The sequence below is a fragment of the Ceratotherium simum genome, chromosome 17, assembly GCF_057802395.1.
Source record: "Ceratotherium simum simum isolate JZ-2026a chromosome 17, ASM5780239v1, whole genome shotgun sequence".
NCBI classification, from domain to species: domain Eukaryota; kingdom Metazoa; phylum Chordata; class Mammalia; order Perissodactyla; family Rhinocerotidae; genus Ceratotherium; species Ceratotherium simum.
This window is the reverse complement of record NC_141916.1, coordinates 22,265,155-22,285,653: the sequence shown is the minus strand read 5'-3', so window position 1 is coordinate 22,285,653 and position 20,499 is coordinate 22,265,155.

The following is a 20,499-nucleotide window of genomic DNA, read 5'->3' as shown; positions in this document are numbered from 1 at the left end:
CATCTAATTGCCATCATGAAAAAAATGATACTGCTTACTCTTCAATTCTCTTTGTAATTTTTCCCTTTTTAGTGGGAGGCAAAGAAGATAAACACATGATTTCAATCCATCATGTTTAACCATGAGTAATATGATTTTGAATACTTTTTTTTAATGTCAAGAGAAAATGCTCAGTATGTGAAAAAATTAGAAGACAAAATGTGAAAGGAAAAATACCAAAGTTTACCCCTAGGTTGTGGTATTATTGGTAATAATTTATTATTTTCTCTAAAAGATCTTTTCTGAATTTGCCAAATTTTCTATAATAAGCATATGACACTTTCATAATAAAATAATTTTTAAAATATGTTTAAAAATTCATATTGATGCTTATATTAGCTCAATAAGGGCAACTTGGATTGCAGTGAACACTAGTGACCTGGAGAAGGAAAAAGTGTTCATTTTTTCCATGTCAAATGTTAAAGCTTCAGTAACAAATTAAATGTAGGCAGGGGAGAAACAAGCTATAATCTTCCTGGTAAGAAGTTGAATTTTCTTTTCACTACCAGTGTAAATTCAATTCCTATAGATAATGGTTAGCAATATATGTATATATATATTTTAATTATTTTATTGAGGTCATATTGGTTTATAACTGTGTGAATTTCAGGTGTACATTATTATATTTCAGTTTCTGCATAGACTGCATCATGCTCACCACCAACAGTCTAGTTTTTATCTGTCACCATACATAGATGCCCCTTTACCCCTTTCGCCCTCCCCCCACCCCCTTCCTCTTTGGTAACCACTAATCTGTTCTCCTTATCTATGTGTTTGTTTGTTTATCTTCCACATATGAGAGAAATCATACTGTTTTTGTCTTTCTCTGTCTGGTTTATTTTGCTTAGCATAATATCCTCAAAGTCCATCCATGTTGTCGCAAATGGCAGGATTTTGTCTTTTTTTATGGCTGAGTAGTATTCCATTGTATATGTATACCACATTTTGTTTATCCATTCATCATTGATGGGCACTTGGGTTGCTTCCATGTCTTGGCTAACCAATATAAATTTTAAGATTATATAACTGGTGGGTATGAAGAATTTAATATAAGAATACATTGTATACAATATGGTCATTTTAATATTACAAAGTGCTTTTAAATACCTGCCTTTAATCTAAGTCGGAATTTTCCAAAATGGAATACCAGCTCCAGCTGATTCTCTGCAAAGCAATAAGTTTGCAAATTGCTACACATTATTTTGCTTTCTAGGAGAAACAATTCACATTAGGGAACTGAAGCCTTTGAGGATACTGCCGTAAACAAACTTGGTTAATTTTATTGGTTTAACTTTGTTTGAATAGAGTTTTTGAAACTTATTTTGACCACGGAACTTTTTTTCACAAAATCCCTCCATGTAATCCCGATCATTATCACTGTTATTATTGTTACTTAAATTTAAATTTCCAATGTTTGATTTCTTTCAAGTCATAATCATGTTCTTTAGGCAGAGAGATTATGGGGCCATACTTACTTTTGTGGCGTGGTAGAGTCAAATCATTCAATTTATCTGATCACAGAGTAAAGTAAAATTAACTATGCTAGATATGCCCTGCATTGCTTTAGGAGGGAAATATTTTTCTGTTTTGTTGGGAGGTAGAATAATTTTCTTGTTTTGTTTGTTTTGTTTTTGGATAAGGCTCAGGAGGTCATGGTGCCCAGCTGTTTTCCTGCAGCCGTGGCATTTTGTAAAACCTGGAGCATCTTATGGGGGCATATTTACTAAAATATATCTGTAGATGCTGGCTATTGTCAAACTGTACAGCTGGAGTCCTGAGATATGAAGGTTTATTGTCTAATTTTCAAGCAAACACAATTTTAATGAAAGTAATCATTCAGGGATTTTCTTTATCACATTTGCTTTTTATGTCTGGACTCCTTTTATGAAAGGAAATGGGAAAAATAATTTGGGAATCTAAAATAAATCATACTTTATCTGTTGATTTTCTTAAACTGGACTATCTGAGCATATAAATGGTGGAATTTACAATAAAATAAATTGCTTGGAAATAATCAGCTCTTTTAATACAATTTTTCAAAGCTTCCCACTCTAAATAGTCTTTCCACAGTGGGCAGTCTCTAGTCTTATTGGAAAGATTGAGAGTAAAGATGTGGGGTCTAGTCTCAGCCCTGCCACCAAACAGCTCCAAGATATTACTATTACTATTAATAGCAACTTTTATTGAGGACTTAATATATGCTAGTTATTGTGCTGCACAATCTATATGCATGAGTTTTTTTAATCTTCATTACACACCATCAGATGATTGGACTAAATAACTCTTCACCCCTTTTCCAGGCTTCAATGATCCTAGGAGCTATGCCTCTGCTGCCAGATCTTTGTTCCAGTCTGGGAGGGGTGGAGGAGTCATGAAATGAAAGAATCTTACCCTCACTCAAAGAGATGGGTGGACAAGCTCTTAGGAGCCTGAGATGGAACTTGGAACCATTTTCTATTCTAAACCAATATATAATCTAGCAAAACATATACTATAATCAGACATGTTAAATGAGTTTTTCTGGGGGCCAGGCCTGTGATGTAGTGATTGGGTTCAGAGCACTCTGCTTCGGTGGCCAGGGTTCGCAGGTTCACATCCCAGGTGCGAACCTACACCACTCGTCAGCCATGCTGTGGTGGCAACCCACATAGAAGACAGAGGAAGATTGCAACAGATGTTAGCTCAGGGCTAATCTTCCTCAAGCAAAAAAAAAGAGGAAGATTGGCAACAGATGTTAGCTCAGGGCAAATCTTCATCAGCAAAAAAAAAAAAAAAAAAAAGAAAAAAGACAGTTTTTCTGATGGCCCAAGCATCTGATACTGAAATACAGCATTGTTTTCTTGGACTACAGCCTGTTTCAGTTGGGCAGGGGAGAGGTGCCTTGTATTCACTTGCCCATCAACGTGGGGTCCTGTGTTTGACAGTTTAGCCATCAACTCTGCTAGTCAAGTTGTGTCATGTCCCTATCACAATAACTCCACCACCCGATATTTATAAGGTGCCTTGGGGTTTTAAGTGCATCTCCTCACCCATGATCTCATTTGATTTCAAATCTTCAATACTGTATCATATTATTATATGTCTAGAAGACAAGAACTTCTAGAATACTACTTTTACTGTCTGAGTGCAGGACTATGACACCACCAGGACTCGGGGAGGAAAGACAAAATCCAGGGACTTATTCTCAGTTCTCTTATTCTCTTATTTCAGTTCTCAGCAGAATGAAAACTTTCCCTACCTGATGGCCAAATGATTTCTAGTTGGCTTCTCTGCTTTGGTGATATGGCCTTGGTCCTAGAGGCCATTCTGGCATGAGGATGGCTTGGCAGGCAGAATCCTATTTATCTGTTTTTAACACAAGTACCTCAACGTACAGAAGTTGGGGAGTGTGTGTCACTTCCATGTGGATCTTGCCCTCTTTTGATGTACAGCCTTGAGAGAACTCACCATCCATTTTTTATCTTCCAATAGAGGTCTCTCACAAAACACTCAGAGGGGACTTTCAGAATTTCTATGAACCCGAGCTGGATGTTTATTGAACTCTATTACTCTTCTGAGCTCATCTTCCTTTCTGTTTACCCTTTAACTTATTATCTGCTGAGAGACAATTGGAAAAGAATTTTTCTCTGCTTAGTTCTTATTAGGGTTTTAATGAATCTATTAACCCTTTCCCCATTAGGATATAACTACATGTTAAATAGTTCACAAAATAAGAAAGATAAAATTAATTAGTGTTTAGATCAGATCTGCTGAGTTTAAATCTTTTAGTAGGTAAAGCCTTCCTTGCCTTTTAAATATGGAGCCTTATTAAAAAAACTGAAAGATTTATTTTTTCAAGCAGCCTCAATAATTTGGTAGTTCTAGGAGAATGGCTGGATTATTCAGTTTGAGGCCGACTGATTTCCTAGGGCTCCAGGTCACACAGCCGAGAGTATACAGAGATTCTGGTGCCTCTAACAATCATGAAAAGGCAACTTCTACACAAAATGCCACAGTGTGGGCACAGGACTGTGAGAGAGCCTGTGACCAGGCTGAAATCCCACAATTAGAGATTTATTACTTTGGCTCAATTTTTTGTCACCTGGCAAATTATAAGAACCCTGTGTGAGGGTTGATATAGTCAGCCTTATGAATTTATCAAAACCTTTAATGAAAGCAGGTTTTGATGGCTGGGACAAGATGGACAGCTAGGGTTGGAGAGAGGGGACTGAGAGTGGCAAGGAGGTGGGGCAGGGGGAAGGGAAGGGAAGGCTGAGAAAGGGCAGCTGGTGAGGCGGAAGGGTGGAAGAAGGCAAAAGATAAATTTCACCCACTTCATTCATTTATTCAACAAATATTTACTGAGAATCTACTTTGTTGATGGAGAAGCACTGTGTTAAAGGCTAGGGAATAAATAGTCATGTCCTCTGGGAGTTCAAGTGTCAGGGGAGAGGCAGCCACATGGACAGTAGCCATGGCACAGTGTACAAACTGTCATAAGACAGGGCAGGCATAAGATGGGGACGGTGTAATCCCAGAGGGAGGATGTGCGTGGAGGGGTGACAGAGAGCCATCTCAGAGACCAATGTTTGAATTTGGTCTTAACAGATAAATAGAAACGTTTGCCCGGACGACTATAGAGAGGAATGGCCCTGCAGGCTGAGGACAACGGGCCCAGAGACAAGGAAGAGCTTGTGTAGGGGGTGAAGGTGAGATGTTCTAGGAGGCTGGAAATCATGAGGTGCTTGGGCGTGGCTGGGGAAGCCAGTGAAACTCAAGCTGAAACACTATGGCAGAACTTCCTCCTCCTTATGGAGCTTGAACTTGATTCTGTAAGAGATGAGGAGGTTCTAACTGAGCGAGGGGCCTGGCCAGATTTGCATTATTGAGAAATGGCTCTGGCAACATTGAAGTGGATGGATTGGTGGCAGGGGCTGCATAGAGACTGAGGATAAGGAGAGCAGTGCACAGTCTTGACAATATCGTGTGCTTCTGGCCTATCCTGCAGCTTGAGGGTACCCTGCAAAGGGGAACAGGACCACGTAAAAGCTGTGTGTCCATAGCCTGCAAATATGTACAAACCTCAAGCAGATGTGTGCTTGTGTCTGAATTTCAAGTGTTTGTATTTTAAGCTATCTAATTCAAAGCCTCCCAAAGCCAGGAAGACCTATTAGCACAAAGGAGTGCAATGATTTAAATCTTGGACGAGTTATATAGGCTTATGCAAAAGTGTCATCATTTCTACATTCATACCAAGCATTTTCAGGTTGTTATTAACCTGGTTGAATAGTCCATCAACACAAGAACTAACAATAAGGTGAAATTTTGTTAAACCCAACTCAAAAGTAAATGTAATCCTAAGACTTAAGACTTAATGTTGGTGTTTTTAAAGGACACTTTCAAATGTACCAAATGAAAGGCTTTAATTTTTAGTAAAAAATGTGGTCTTGATATAAAACATACTTTTCAGTTGCGGTTTCACAAAATGATATGATGTCCCGACCCAAAAGACACACTCTGATTTGAGGTCCCATTGTCTCCAGAAAGGAGACAAATCCTGCTGCAGTCGGGAGGTCTTCTCATCATTTTCTGTCCTCATTTGGAATGTTTCCGTGGCTCAGACTCAGCGAGCTTCGAACCCGTGGACCAGTGCTCCTGTGGCAGCCACACTGTGTCAAGGGGACGAGGCAGATCATGGGAAAATAAATGTTTGAAAGAGAGCAACTTTGTGAAAAGGAAAAGAGGGAGGCAAGCCAGAGCCTCTTACTTTCATTGGGGAACAAAGCCACAACAGGTGCTGGGACTTAGGTCAAAATTATAAATAGAATGGACATTCTAATGAGAATAGCAGAGGGACGCTGGAGCTAAGAGCTAAGATGAAATTCTGGAGGCCTGCGCAGTCTCTGATGGCATCTTTTCACATGGCCTTCCCTGATTCCCAGCTCTGCTTTCCTCTCCTACTGTGTTCATACTTCAGTTCAGGCAATAATTTACTCTCCTTCGCACCATAGTTTTGCATTAGATTTAGCCTGACTACTCCATTGAGTCTGCCCATGTATTTATTTACCCCTCTCTGGTCTGAGATGGGATTTAAGCTGGGGCTACGTGGTAAGCCCCTTGAGGATAGGGGAGGTGTCTTACTCATTGGTTTTCATAGTCCAGGGCCTTATGTGTGGTAGGTTTCCTGTACAGAAGAGAACTTGGCCTCTGATACCTGCGATTTCCTGTGATTTTTCCAACCCCAAATTAAATGTAATCTTAAGACTAAGACTTAATGTTTGTGTTTTAAAAAGATACTTTCAAATGTACCAAATGAAAGGCTTTAACTTCTAGTAAAAATTTGGTCTTGATATAAAACATGCTTTTTAGATGCGGTTTCACAAAATGATATGATGTCCCAACCCAAAAGACACACTCTGATTTGAGGTCCCATTGTCCCCAGAAGGGAGACAAATCCTGCTGAAGTCAGGAGCCCTTTCCATCGTTTCCTGTCCTCATTCTTGTCTTTGCCACTCACAGCATATGACTCGAGCAAAGAGTTTAACCCCACTAAATCCCAGGTTTCCCAATGGGTTCTTCTACTAAATGAAATAATGTATTTTTTTTAAAACCCCAGTACCTAGAATATAATATGAGCTTGATAATTACCTACTATTATTATAATTGTCCACAGCCTCAAGATTACAATAAACTGTGAAAACAATTTTACAATTTTATTCCGTTATACCACATCTATAAGTGGATTATCTTATTTTTACAAAATGGGACAAAAATACTCTGCCTGACAGAAGTAATAACATACTAGTTTTAGTGGGTGTTCAAGAGAATAAAAAGTCATCGTTATATTACCCGAAGAAGTGATGGAAGAAGGGAATGATTTTTAGATAACCTGACAAGTTCGCTGGAGTCATAAAGGGTCCCAATTTAGACTGTTAATAATGAAAACAATACTACCTATATGTATTTTTCAAAGGATTTCACATTTCATGGGGTCTCATTATTTGATGGCTGACAAGATCTGAATTCTCTAGGGAATATCTATAATGTAGTTGGCACACAGGTAATTTTATCGGCATCCTTGATTGCTAGAAATGAGGGCATTCTGTTTGGGCCTCAGGTTCCCTGTGCAACTTCAGATAGCATCTACTTTTCTCCTATCCATCCCAACCCTTCCTCAGAAAGTAAGAGTGACAGAACGGTTAAGAATGTGGGCTCTGAGACGCTTTTGGGTCTCCTGGGGATCTGACCAGACTCTGGGACTGAAAGCTTATATTCAGTTTTTAATTTGGATTTCACACAACCTTGTCAGGTAGATAGACAAGTATTATTTCCCCCTCTTTCTAAGAGAGGAAACTGAGGCTCGAAGAGGTGAAGTAATTTTGTAAGACCTCACAGCTCATCTGCAAGAAAGGCTGGAATTTGAACGCAGGTTGGTTTCACTCCAAAAGCTAGCTCATAGTTGCTTTACAACACTGCCTCCCTTAATTCCTGGGTGTCCTAAGAAGGAGCCAAGGACGTGCCCCCTACAAGCATCCTGCTGACATCATGGTGCTCTCTCTTGCCTCCTCCAGAGTAGCTGTTGATAAAGGAGAGATTAAGGAGTGGGATTCTAGAGGTCAGTGTTCCCAGCTTTAGTGGGAATGCCAACAGAAAAAGAGGCCCAGTGTCTGAAGCTACAGGGCTCCAGGGAGGTAGACACAGCTCACATCTCATGGTTAAGGACGTTGCCCCTACAGGCTCCTTTAAATACTGAACTCACAGCAAGTAAACAAGCTCCCACAACAACCAATAAATAAATATTGGTGGAACTGATGCAAGTGAAACAAAAGTGATGAGCTGCTAGCTAGTTCTCCAGGCAATTGGCACCTGAGCAAACTCAAGAATGTGTGTGAATCCCTGGGTAAGGCAGGCATGATTTCAGAGGCTCCAGGGGGCCCTTCCCCTGACTCTGCCCTTTCAAACTGCAGCTCTTTATTCTAAAGAAGGGCCCACTTAAAGCCTCATTAGTCATTCCTCCCTGAAGAAGAATGAGTCTCTTGGGTCCTGTCTAGTGAACATGTTTGGAGGGTAGGGCAGGAAGAATACAGTGCCTGTCAGCAGGGAGAGGAAAGAATGACTTGGAAATGCAGGAAAATACAAGCTAACAAATTAGGGTTAACCGTTATGCTATTTTTATGCAATTCAGTACAGGTTGCTCAGAAAATTACGGGCTAATAGAAATTTGTTTCATGAATTTGTTCGTCATTCTTTGAGTAACTTAGGCCAACCAGAGAAAGAGAAAAAACCATACCTGGAGTCATGACTTCTCAGTGTCCTTCTGTGTTTGAGATTCAGCACTGTTACTCCTTTGGGAGGATAATTTATAAATCTACCATGGAGACTCCAACATCTTTGAAGGTATACTATTGTTAAGTAGATATATTAGTACTTTTGTTCTCTCACCTTTTGGCATGTGTTGGTATGTGGAGGTGTGTTGGGCAGGATGGGGAATGGAGAGTGTCAAGAATTAATGGGCATTGCCCAAAAAAGCGAATCAGTTGACTGTTTAATCACAATCTACCTCGAAGTAAAAATAGCTGTGGGGCAGAAAATCTTATTATTATGCATATTTTACATTACTGTCTACAGTATGTATACATGTATACATTATTATGCATATTGTGATTATTGTCTAGGGCATGAAATGACAAGAATGTAGGCTATGTCCATTTGGCTACTGATTTCCCTAGTCCTTGCCCCCAGGAGTCCCAGGAGAAGTCTCATTCTCTTCCCTTGCAAAGCGCCAAGAGTTTCTGCTTCGAGAATGATTGGGGTGTTGTCCCATCTTGTTGCTTTACTGATCACCTTCCCTCATTCACACACCCACAGCAAGCCACCCCTCTCTCTCCAACCCTAGGAGACAGTCAAAAAGTCGGAGTCTTTTGTTGGTATTTCCAGGAGCTGGGATACAGGGAATGAGCCAATCAGATGATCAACATCAAGCCACATTTGTCCCTCTCCCTCAATCCTTTTTAATTGGGGAAGGTAAACACTTTCTTTAAAATCTAGCAAATATGATACAAATTAGACATCCAACAACAATATCTATAAACAGAATTGTCAAAAAAATCAGTATTTCTGTTCCAAGTTTATAGACAATTAATATAACTCCTTTTCTAAAATTTTTTTTTTTTTTTAATTTATTTATTTTTCCCCTAAAGCCCCAAGCGATAGTTGTAAGTCATAGTTGCACATTCTTCTAGTTGTTGTATGTGGGACGCGGCCTCAGCATGGCCGGAGAAGCAGTGCGTCTGTGTGCGCCCGGGATCCGAACCCGGGCAGCCTGCATCGCAGCGCACGCACTTAACCGCTAAGCCACGGGGCCGGCCCTATAACTCCTTTTCTTAAGAGCTATTTTTCTTTAGGCAGCAGTAATTAAGGATAAATCCACCAGGACCACAGCAGCGGTATGAAAGGTTAAGCCACCTTCCACTGCCCTTGGTTATGTTTTTATCATCGCTTGAGCTTTCCCTTTCCTCAAAGGCCTGTAGAAATGGCTGGCAATTTTCAATCATCAAATCAAAGCCCTTTGTTGGAATGGTTTCTTTGGTGTAACGCAAGATATGCTGCCAGTAATTTGATCAGTTCAGTCATTTCCATAATTAGAACAGGAGCGCGTCTTCCTGAAGTATGTGCTCATACCATGGTCTGAAGTCACACAAAAGCGAATGCACAAAGCCCTTGTGTCATGTGGTCCTAAAGTAGCAGCTAATTTTAAAAGTAAATTTATCTATCTATCTATCTATCTATTTATTATTTATTTATGTCTAGAAGTTTGTTCACCACCCCAGCTAGACACATTTACAGCTCTGCTCTACGTTTGGCTTATCTGTTGATGACTAATGAAATGCAAGTCAGAGCATTTCACTTTAAATATATTATTTTTCTGTTTATTGGGTGTGTTGTGGATACCCACTCACATGAGACTTACTCAAAACCTTCCTGGGTTTCTCAAAAGCGTGGGAAAAGCAACACTTAAATGCATCTAGTCTTCGCTATTCACACTATTTACAAACCTGGAAGGCCTTATGCATATGATCACCTAAGTGTAATGGAGCAAAGCCTCATGACATCGCTGAGATTGTAGGTACCCTAACCCTCATTTTAAAAAAGGGGAAACGAGCCAGCGGGTGCAGGCTCTTTTGTGGGGTAGTGTAGATAATGAATGCCGTGCTCCGACTCGCGAGAAGACTGGGAGCTCACACTGCATCCAATGTCTTTCTCATTCCACTGTCTTCTGGCGGTCTCTTTGCCCTCGTCTCTTTCCTCTCAACCACCCTCCACACAGCGGTCAGAATAAAGTCCCTCATATCCTTTCGTCATGTTACTTCTTATTTTCTAGCTTACAAAATTCCGACATCTCAGCTTACCCTTCCCGACAACTGTCCCTGTGTCACAGCAGCCTTATTCTACATTAGTCCCTCTGGTCCATTCCTTTGAATTTGCTGAACAAAGAGTCTTGTCACTGCTCCGGCAACTTCAACTTCCTTCTCCTCTTGGCCAACATGAGCTTCTCTTGTCTCCTGAAATAGTAATAAAAACTCCTCTTATCCAGGCAATCTTCTCTGGTCATTGATTTCACCTGGGTCTAAACACCCTTCTCAGTGCACAACTATTTAAACATTTGAGAAGGATTTATCTAATTTTGTGACAATATAATGAGAAAAATTTAAAGACTCCTCCATAATCCTACCACCCTAACACAACTTTTCAAACTTCATGTTTCCTTCCAATTCTATCTTATCTGCACATAAACTTTTTACATGGTTGTAATATATACAGCTTGTATTATTTTTATTTAGTTTTTTTTTTGAGGAAGATTGGCCCTGAGCTAACATCTGTTGCCAATCTTCCTCTTTTTTCTTTTTTCTCCCCAAAGCCCCGGTACATAGTTGTGTATCATAGTTGTAGAGTTGTAGCTCTTCTATATGGGACGCTGCCTTAGCATGGCTTCATGAGCAGTGAGTAGGTCCGCACCTGGGATCTGAACCCGCGAACCCAGGGCCGCTGAAGCGGAACACATGAACTTAACTGCTATGCCACCAGGCTGACCCCTGTATTATTTTTTTACTTAACATTATTTCATAACTATGTTTCCACCTTCATTTTTAATAATAGGCAGTGAGTGATGATAGAGAGAGAGTAGGGTTTGTGGCTAACCTATGTGTAACCTTGGGCAAGACGCATAAACCCTTTTGAGCCTCAGTTTGTTCATCTGTGAAATGAGGATAAAATGTAAAGCACATTGTATGCGGCCTGACATTTGACAAACACTAGCTGTGATTTATTACGCAGTTTGAGCCATATGAGCTTGCTTTTATGGTTTGTTGTTTTGAAGATTTTTGTGGCTGTTTCATGGGCAGTTCCCAGACAATTGTTAAGCTCCTCTAGAGTAAAGATGGAATTTTATTTACTTTGTATCACTTCCTAGGTCTTCTGTTGAAAGGCAGAGGTCTGCCTCAATGGACTCCCAATCATACAGTGTGGTGGCTGACTGCATTTCATTCTAAATAATTTTGCTCTTCAAATGGAAACTTGGTCACTAGGCTTCTATGCTCTAAGACCCCTAAGCTTAGTTATAAGTTGCCAAAGCAGAAAAAGAAGCTTTGGCGAGATCCGTTTATTTCCTACGTCATTTCTATCCCCTTCTAGCTGAGAAAGCTGAGTTCAACCAGTCCTTCATGTTCTTCCCACCTCAGTACCTTAACTCTAAAATCTAGGCCGTCTTGGGAAGCAACTTAGGCTTTGTCTGAAAGGGGTGTATCCACTGCTGGGTGTATCTTGCTCAGAACATTCTAATTTATTTATGGGACGAAAGAGTGGTGAAGGCAGTGGAAGGTGGTCTGCAACTCTGATCTGTGTGAAGGCACTTATTTTTAACGTGGTAATGAGGCGGAGGATCAAAGAGTGCCCCCGCCCCCCCGCCTTTTATCCTCCTCATTTACATATGGCTTTCTGATAGTCAATCACCAAGTGTTTAGTTTGACCCCTCCTCTTCCTGAGAAAAGCGCACATGCTTAAAGTTAACGTTTTCATGACAAGTTTAGGAGATACAAGTTGGAGTTTTACATTAAAAAACGACTGCTTACCTACGTATTCTGGTATATTCTTTTTTCTAAAGCATCAACTTGTCATTTTAGAGCTAGGCTCTTTTCCTCCATTTACAAAATGAGGAATAATCACTGCGCTGCATGTATTTCATGGACCTAGCAGATAACATCTGTTGAGAAGAAAAGTGCTTTTAAAAATTCTAGTGTTACTTTTGTGTCAGCTGTTTACATGTCTTAACAACTATGTGCATTTTTCCATGTTCTCAATTTTCTGTCTAGTGGTAAAACTCTTGTTCTCCAACACACCTTGATGGCAGTTGCCCAAAAGATTCCTGTTTTGTCTTGTAAGTAGTATCATGCTTATCAATGGTTAGTCGTGTCTGTAGTAATTCTTTATTTCAGGATGAGCTTCTGGTATTTTACCTTCAAAAGATAGTCTCTGTGCTAATTCTCAAATCACATGAGGAGGCACATTTTTGATGATTACTTAATCTTCATCCCTAAAAGAAGCTTTCCACCATAAAAAGAGTCAAAAGGCGTTCTCCACACCAGCTTGCCTGAACACATCTCCTTTGCTTTGTTCTTTTTTTTCTTCTGCTCTTGAAATCTGGCATGGCTGAAGCCTGGGAAGCAGCACGATTTGAGATGAAAAGGTTATAGTCATCAACACACCTTCTGTAGATGCATTTCTAGCCTCAAAAGTATGTGGCGCTAGAACATGGCCAGTTCAGGTCTGGCTTTTTCCACCTTTAGACTCTTCCTTTTAGAGTTTAAAGTTTAGACGAATGGCACCATTTCACGTTGTATTGTATTGAATTTTAGGAGAAACATGTCCTTCAGGGTAGAGCTTCTATCAAACCTGTGTGCGCTGACTCTGCAATAATAAGGGGAGAAGACATTTTGCTGAAGCATGAGGAACCAAGCCCCTTGCTTTTGAAAAGTAATTAGGAAATCACCGCTTTTTTTTTTTTTAATCCCAGTAGATCAAATTTTTGATTGAAAGGAATTGAAAGTTTGGTTTTGCTTTGTTTTGAATGTGACTCACACGAGGAGTTACAAAGTGGAGTTTATTCTTTGGATATGGGAAGGATAAGGTCACTAGAAGAACATGTGAGGGGGCAGAGAGAGTTTTGGAACATGCTGCCTAAATTTTTGAAGCAAAAAAATCCCCTAGTTTATGACGTATTTCAGCAGACCAACTGTATGAATGAGAGGCTGATAAGAGCACAGACTAGGTTTGAATCTTGGCTCTACTTACTGGCTGTGTGACAGCAGGTGAGTTATTTAATCCCTCTGTGTCTCAGTTTCCTCTTTGGTAGAATGAGGATAAATCACTACCACCACTAATGCCTACCTGGGAGGGTGATTGCGTGATTAAATGAGTTAATATTTATAAAGTGCGTAGGATAGAAGCTTAGCACACAGTAAATGCCATGTGTCAGCTGATACTATCACCACAAATGTAGGATTTTTATACTGCAAACACTGAAAGATGGCTTTTCTGTAAACATGCCCCAAGTCCTTTTGGGAAAAGTCCTTTAGGTCTCGACTGCCTAGTTTATAGTTTTAAACTTACACCAACATTTCTTTTGTTTTACTAAATGGAGACTCAGTTCCACCCGGAAATCTCAATTCTAATCATTATCTAAAAGCCTTGACTGACAAATAACATGATCTGTTGGAAAGTATTTTTCAAGAATCACTTGATGATGAAAGTTAACTGATAAACAAATTAGAGAACAAATAGCAACAGTCAATAGTCAAAAGAGAGTATTCTCTGCATCACAGAAAGTATGTGTTTTAATTCTATACATCCCAGTTTGTAATCTTGTATGTGTGTAGTTCTTTGATCAGTCCTTGTCTTCCTAATTAGATGTTAAACTCCGTGAGGGTAGCAATTGTGTTTTGCTCACCATTAAATTCCAGTACCCAGTGTCTGTTACATAGCAGGCATTCGGAAGTAGTTGTTGAATGAATGAATGAAAGAATGGGTGGCTTGGTAATAAAAAAATACCTTGAAAGTCATTGTGTTTATAGAACAGCCTTTTAAGAAGTTTGTGTGCAGTTAATAGGGGTATTCATACTCTTAATATTTCTATTAAGAAAGTAGAAGCCTGACAGAGAAACTGAGGTGCAGAGAGATTCATTAACTTAGCAAAAAGGCAGGCTTGAGGACGAGCCTCCAGTCTTCTGAGTCCCAGTCTGGGTCTGTTTCCGGTAAGATGAGAAAGGATTTGGAGAATCAAGAAATGGCACCTTATTTGTCTCTTTCATATTTTCCTTTCTTTTCCCCTGCCATAGTTCCATGACTCAGAGCCCCGTCTCCCAACTGTCTTGGAGACAGTTCCTGACGTTCTGATAAAATTTGAGTGTGCTGCTGGCCCCCAGGCAGGTGTCTTGAACGTCAAAGTCTTAGTATCCGCAATGACAATTTAAAGTGAATGTGGCATCTCGCTAAAAAATTACCACATTGGCAAATAGATGACTTTTTATTTAGCTCCTGAAAATACCGTACAGAAAGACATTCTTAACCATCTGGAAACTATTTTGAGGAAATTAAAGTTTTGGAGCTCAATTCTACCAATGCTTCCCTCTTGCCTTTATTACTATTATTATTTCTCTATTGCCTTGCCCTCAAATCAGATCCTAAAGCTTGTTTCCTATGAAACGGCTCCCAACAAATTTGCAAGTCAGACTCTTTGCCCTCTCTCCTCTGTGACTTTCAGACATTCCTCTGCTTTTGCTCTAAGTTACGTGTACGTATCACAGACATAAATGTTCTTATTTTTTTGCTATTCTTAGCACACGTGGAGATGATTTAGTTTCTGAAAGAAGGTTCCTTGGACACCTACTTTATACAGAATCCAAATCCTATGGAATCAGAGAGAGGTTTTTCTGTCTCTTTAAAGTGTAAACCAGAAGCATAATCAAACTAAATTAAAAAAAATCAAATTAGGTCAATAGAATAATGTTCCGTATTGTTGGGATGAGAATTTAATGTTGGACAATTTATAGTTATTACTATTATGCCATGCACAACTCTACCCAGTTTGGTTATGTCCATTGGAGATGTAATTATCTGTCAGACTTGTTGGCTCTCTTGTTTCATTTCAGCCTACATGCTGGCTTAAGGTTTCATAAAACCACGATTAACTAAAATGCTTAAGGAATGAGGGCTTGTGTTTCATTTAATTTTTTGGTTAGCTGAAGTTCAACCAGAAAACTCTTGGCTTTAATCCTTGTTGAAAAACTTGCTACAATCATTTCATTTTCTTGCGTCAAAAGGATAGCACAATGGAAGAGTCTGTCACTGATAGTCAAGAGCATTACAAGTTCCTTGGGATCATTTCTGACTATTATAAAATGTTACAGATGGAGGGTAGAGAGGTTGAAATGAATATGGAAACTAGTTAAAAAGTAGACCCCTGGGGTCAAACAGCCAGTTACCTCTATCTTTTAAAAACAGATGATAAACTAGAATTTAATGAGTACCTGCTACTTGCCAGACCTTAGACTCTCCGTTTCAGGAGCCCGATTCTGGTGGAGGAGAGGGGGATGTGTTTACAAATAATGACTGTACAATGTAATAAGTGCTTAAGAAAGTATGCAGCAAGTGCTATTGCAGCTTAGAGCAGAGGACTACCAATGGCCTGAGGATGTCAAAGACCTCATCTAGGGGAAGATAATGGTCTGGGTCTTGACATATGTATAGGAGTTAAGTAGAGAAAAGGAGGTAGGACATCCTTGGCCTAGAAAGCAGACTTTGAAATACACAGGGATGTAAATGAGGGCAATCCGTCTAGGGACCTGGTATGTATGTCTGTGTGTTGGGGCAGTGAGAGACTGTTGGCAGATGAACCTGGACAGCAGGCTGGGGCAGATTGTAAAGGGCCATTTACACAGAGTTCAAAAGTTATTTTGTAAGTAACATGTAACACTGGAGTTAAACAATCTGATTTGTGTTCCAGAAAGATTACTCTGGCACTGGTGGGAAGGAAGCATTGGAAGGAGGAACAGACCATTTTAATTAACTAGTTAATATTTCAAAAAGTCTTTTACCGTTTTACTGTTTTATTGACCTGAATTGTAGTTTGTAATATTATTTCACTCGTAAGTAGGAAAACATTTCTGTTTTCTTCTTTCATTTAGGTGCCATATTATTATCTTCACTTTGAATATTGGGAAACTGAGTCGCAGTAGGCATGTGACTTCCCCAAGTTTCTGAATGGAATCCACTGAGAAACTGACTCAAAGCCAGGTCTCAAAGATTCTTTCAGCAATTGCTAGACCACACTCCTCACTATTACAGCATATTTATGATATAATTAACTTTCAGAAAGCCATATGGCTTTTGTTACAGATACTAAAGGAATGTGCTTTTCATAACAAATGGCATATGGCCTCCAATAGCTCTTTGCTTGCATGTTTTAACAAAATGAACATGTACATAAATTAGATGCCTCAGGTCAGTTAGCAAACTGAAGTTGATTTTCCTCTGCTCCCCCTAATTACAAATGCATTTCTGACAACTACCAAGGAGGTTTTTGGCAGCCTGTGGCTGTAAACATACGTAGTGTGGCTCAGATGATCCTTTTCTCCTATGGCATTGTCCTTTTGAAGAGTCTGCATTTGTCTCTTATTCACAGTGGAGTACGCAGCTCAGAAACGGGCAGTTCTGATGAAGCTGCATGCTCTTGGAATTGTGGAGAAATTAAATGACTTAAATGATACACTGGCAAAAGGAACAACTGAATGAGAACCACCGAGCTGAAAGTTGACATTTATCTTTGGTCACTTAAATGATGCAAGGCTGATGGATACATGATAAATGCTCTCATGCTGAACTAATTTAATAGCAGTTAAGCGTGAGGGCTCACACTTAATCTCTCAGAGTTATTTAGAAACCTTTCTATTTTAGGTAACATGCCTTAAAGTTCTGCTTTCTTAGTTTATACGGTGTCTCATCCTACTGTTGATTTAACAGGTTTGCTGATAGAGTCTGAGAATGAACTCCTTGCAACTTTCTCATTATCATATTACAATATTCACCACTGACTATTTGTACTCAACGTCAATGACATTATCTCATTGGAATTCCCTGGACGCTGAATTCACAAGATAGTCCAAAATGTTCTCGTCTGTAATGGAAAAATACGGCACAATTACTGTAAGTCAGTTGGTTCATAAAGGATTTGAGTTTCAAATTTAGCTACTCATCATATTGGCAAGTCACTTGCATTTTTTTTTAATGCTTGGGTTTACATTACAGTAATAATAAAATTTTTTTTCTACTTAAGTGGAAGTATATCAACTATAAAAGGAAACTTAAAATATATTAAAGTATATAATATATAATATATAAGTATTTAATATATAATATAATATATTAAATATATAACTAAAGTACATAAGTAAAAATACATTTTAATTAATATTAAAATATTTAAACCCTTCTATTCAAAAGCTTAATTTCCTAACAAAAAACATGTAATTTAGGATAATTTATTCATGAAGAGTAAACCAAATATCTTAAATAATAAATTAAACATTTAGTCTGTCTTTTTCTCATCTAAAATGACTCATTCAAATCCTGTTCATACAAAAGGAAAGTGTTTGTTAACTTGTATTCTAATTTGTCTTATATTTACTATACTCTATGTTCCTTTTTTGGACAAGTCATAGCTTTTCTTTTCATAAAATCATATCTTCCATTATGTTATAATTACAAACCGTGGACTCATAAGATCAATGAATCATAGGGCTTGATGGAATAAGCCTTCAGCAATCATCTTGGCCTCCAGGGTATCTCTAAACCGTGAATTGAAAAACAAGGTGAGTAAGAGACACCTTTAGCCAGAAATATGTTTTGTCTAGATAAAGAGAAAGGTAAACCTGGGGACTACTTTCCTCTTTAGAAAAAAATATTTCTTTTTTTTTTTCAAAGTGAAACTCACCCTAAACTGAAATTATTGGAATAATAACCCCACCAGAAAAACTGTCGTGTGTGAAAGTATGAAACCATTTAGACTCACTTCATGTTTGAGGATTGGATACTAGGATCTGTAAGACTCCAGATGAGAATGTTTCAGAATGAAAGATTCAGCCCTCATCTAGTCAAACATTATTTATTACATGACTGCAAAATATAAAACAGTAAGTACAAGATTTGTAAACAAATTCATACTACATAATCTATAGAAAGCCAAAAAACAATTTGGAAGAGAAAGTAATTAGGGTAACATTTATGTACTAACAAAAGTCAGTTGGAAGTTGAAATAAAACGTTACTTTCTTAACTGTCACAATTCACTCATGTGAAGACCACTCCCACCCTGCTTGTAGACTCTGTAGCACTCGGAGGCAATTCTATTAGAGGATATGCTTTAAGACGCTGAGCCAGTAGAGCTAACTGTGTGGAGAAGTAAGATCAACATTTCAAGCACACTTAACCCCCTGGCTACTTATAAGACGGTTCCTTCATGACTGAACAAACTTGAACACAAAAAGAGAGACCTGGTTCACTAAAATGACTTTGGGTATTTGGGTTAATTTGAATTTTACATTCTAAAAATGTTATGATATGCAAAGACACAAACAACTTGTTTCTCCATATTTCCAAATCCTGTGCCAAATTATTTTCAAAAACAAATATAGTTATGAGGGAAATGGCCAAGACCAAACACAACTGGCTTCAAAGGAAGGTGGATCCTGTTACTGGAAGATGTGTTTTGTTCTGCTGAGCACCCTGTTGGGTCTGAATATTCTTCTTTTTTTTTTTTTTTGCTGAGGAAGACCGGCCCTGAGCTAACGTCTATTGCCAATCCTCCTCCTTTTTTTTCCCCCAAAGCCCCAGTAGATAGCTGTATGTCATAGTTGCACATCATTCTAGTTGCTGTATGTGGGACGCGGCCTCAGCATGGCCAGAGAAGTGGTGTGTCGGTGCGCGCCCAGGATCCGAACCCCGGGCTGCCAGTAGCAGAGCGCGCGCACTTACCTGCTAAGCCATGGGGCCGGCCCCCTGGGTCTGAATATTCTAAGGTGGTCTTAGTACTAGTTTTAGAGGTTGGACATGCAGAGAGCTGAACCGGAGTTGGGAAGATATAGGAAAGAAAGAGTAGAGGAGGAGACATGGAAGAGAAGAGGAGAGTAGCCAGGGAGACGATGTGACACTGGGAAACCACAGAGGGTAAAGGCAGTGACTGATGGATTCTTAAGAGCAAGAATGTTTAATATTTAATGAAATTGTTTCCAACTCTTCAACTTTTAGTAAAGCCTGTCATAATCATTCGTGCTTTGAGGGCTTCCTTTTGTTTTTGGATTGAAATTTATGGGAAAGGCCTCATTCCATGTAGGGTGGGATAGGGTCAGCATGAACAGAAAGAGCCGTAGATGAACTCATTATGCAGAAGCAGGCACTCAGAGCCAAGGAAGCCCTGCACACATACCAGCTCCACTTCTCTCCATCTCCCCAAGCGTCTAGAACTTTTGGAATGCGCTTTGGTCTTCCAGAACCCTGGGGATGGTTGTTTGAGTCAAGGAGAGAGTAGATCCCAGCTGATATTTGAGTTATATTGATACAGTCTGCAAATATAATAATTTATTAAGGGTAGAAGTAGGAATGGAAAATTTTGATCTCTAGGGCTCCACTTTCTTTCCTAGTGTTAATTATCTGCAGCATGTGATGCTGTTGGCATTTTCTTCTACAAACATACAAGGCATTTAGCATTTATTTTCATTTTTTTTAAGTCAAGTCCAAGCTAGTCAATTATGTGTCTGGTAAACCAAAAGATATTGCAAAAATCCGTGGCAATGGTTTTGAAACTATTTTGTGCATTTGCATTTATTGAAAGTGTAATTATAGGCTGCCTCTCTCTGCAGCATTCCCCATGGGATGCAGGGGAATTCGTTTGTATGTGGAAATCATTATAGGAAGCAGTGTTGTGTGAGGCTTGCAGACTGGTACCTACATGTTTAAAGATGCCCGCCTTTTTTTGGCTTATCATCACTTATGAATAATGGCTGTGGGCTATAGTGCAAAAAGTATTAATGACCCATTGCTTGAACTTCTCTTCTAAAAGGGCAAATTTCACGTGTCTAAAATGAAGATGAATCTGAGGTTTAATTTGTCTACGTTGTTAGAGTTTTTATCTACATACCTACATTGTATTCTGCTGTATTATTAGTGGCAAAATATGCACATTTATAAATGGATGATAGAGAGAGAAAGAGAGAAGGAAAGACAAAGAAAAGCAGAGATGTTTTACGATATGGTATAGGCAGCATGCCTAATTCCTTTATTTGGGAAGTCTCTCATACTCTGGTTTTAACAGATATGCCTTGTACTGCCACATCTTTGCGTCATGATGGGGGCTTCAGGGGAAAGTCATTTGATG